The sequence below is a fragment of the Schistocerca nitens genome, chromosome 3 (assembly GCF_023898315.1).
Source record: "Schistocerca nitens isolate TAMUIC-IGC-003100 chromosome 3, iqSchNite1.1, whole genome shotgun sequence".
In the NCBI taxonomy this organism is placed as follows: Eukaryota; Metazoa; Arthropoda; class Insecta; order Orthoptera; family Acrididae; genus Schistocerca; species Schistocerca nitens.
In genome coordinates this window covers 71669245-71671049 of record NC_064616.1, presented here as the reverse complement: position 1 = coordinate 71671049, position 1805 = coordinate 71669245, and the positions used below count along the sequence as shown (strand labels likewise).

Genomic DNA, 1805 nt, shown 5'->3' with positions numbered 1-1805 from the left:
CTGGCAGCTTCCTAAACACCTAAGGTTAGCAGACCCATCATTTAACAAACGTGGTGAGATTGATCTTCTGCTTGGAGCATCGACCTTTTTTGATGCACTGCAGCCTGGTCAAATGAAAAGAGATAACCACTCAACCTCACGGGACACATCATTTGGTTGGATTGTGTCAGGAAAGATTCAGTTAAGTCCAGTGCTCGAAGAGTACTGTCATGCCTTGCACGCAATACCAACCTTAACATTCAGGTAGAAAGATTCTGGCAGCGAGAAAAAATGAAATCTGTTTCTGTGCAAAGAAAAGAAGAGAGTGAAGAAGAGGATGCTGGTGAGGATGACGGGGATGTTGGCGGAGAAAACAAGTCGGGGGATGAAACAGTTCCATTGCTGGATCAAAGCCTGGAAATATCAGAGAGAAAGAAGGTGGAAAGATTCACAGAAGACTTCAATGAGCTTAAAGAAACGGAGGCAATTAAAATACCAAAAGGCAAAGGAACTCCCGTGGGTGAAATACCAAGAACTGACGCATTTATCAAGAAATTCAAGGCTGATGCTCTAGAGCAGCTTCACAGAGTTCTGTTCAACAGAGCTGGGAAGGTCACTCTTGTGAGAAACAACATACGGGAATTCTGTGGGTTTGATTTTGACGAAAGGTCAGACCAGTATGAAAAGAAGAAACACATTCTGAGCAGGATGGAAGTGAGTGTCTTGAAAACAATTTGGTGTATTTTAGACTTTGAGAAAAAGGGAAAATGTGATGAACTTGTAGAGAGAATTTCAACATCTTTGTTAGAGCCCACAAGCTCTGGAGCGCCTGTTCCTGACAGCAGACCAAAGCGCTCTACAGCCCAAAAGGCCAACAACAAAAGATATTCAGAATCGGAAAATGAAATAGAGAAAAGAACACCTCGTTCAAAAAGGCAAAAGCGCATAGAAAGAGCTTAAGGGAAGATTCATCATATGGCGAAGACAACATGGATTGAGAAAAAAGGACCTCCGAAATCAGAAAATAAAGCAACAGACAAAGAAAATGAAAGGGACAAGGAAGATGTGGAAGATGAACCTGATGAAGAAGCTAGCAGTGATGATTCAGAATCCAAGTCAAAATCAAAGGAAGGTCGCAGAAGCCAATCTAAAAAAGACATCCAAGAAGGCTAATGCTAAAGACTCCAAACAAAATGTCTGAGAAGAAATCTTCAACTAAAAAACGGAAATCCTCTCGTAAGAGTGATGACGGGTCTTCATCTGAATACGAACCCCTCTCAAAAAAGATCAAGGCACCACCTACAGATGGAGAAAAAGTCGTATATCAAGGAATTTTTGGAAGGAGCTAACCTCGAAGAAATAACAATGAAGACTGTTTGTAAACAAGTAAATGCTCATTATCCACATTTTGACCTGGCACACAAGCAGGATTTCATTAAAGTAACAGTAAACTCATTGATATCTACATGAAGAATTTGCTGCTGCAAGTTTTAGTGAGTATTATACTTGCACTTCACTTGAATCTTGCAGAATATTATTCAATTTGAAACAAAAATGACCACATCACTAGAATGTTATTTGACTTGGTTATTTGATTTGGTTTATAAAGTAACGAGAAACAATCTCTTGCAGCTGCAAAACCAAAAAACTTTAATAGAAATACCACGGAAATGAGTGCAGATGTCTATTGAATTGTGCATATTTGTTCCAATGTTTCAATATTATACATTAATAGAACTGTATACTTTTAAGAGTAATTTTAGATTACTTTTATTAACGGAAGCCTTTTCATTTTAGTGATAAATTTTAGAAGCTTATTATGAACG

At 38.6% G+C, this 1805-nt stretch overlaps 1 pseudogene; it reads left to right on the top strand.

Annotated features, from left to right (window-relative positions):
• Window positions 1-270: 270 nt before the first annotated feature.
• Window positions 271-1449, top strand: LOC126249078 (protein DEK-like; annotated as a pseudogene).
• The last annotated feature ends 356 nt before the right edge of the window (window positions 1450-1805 follow it).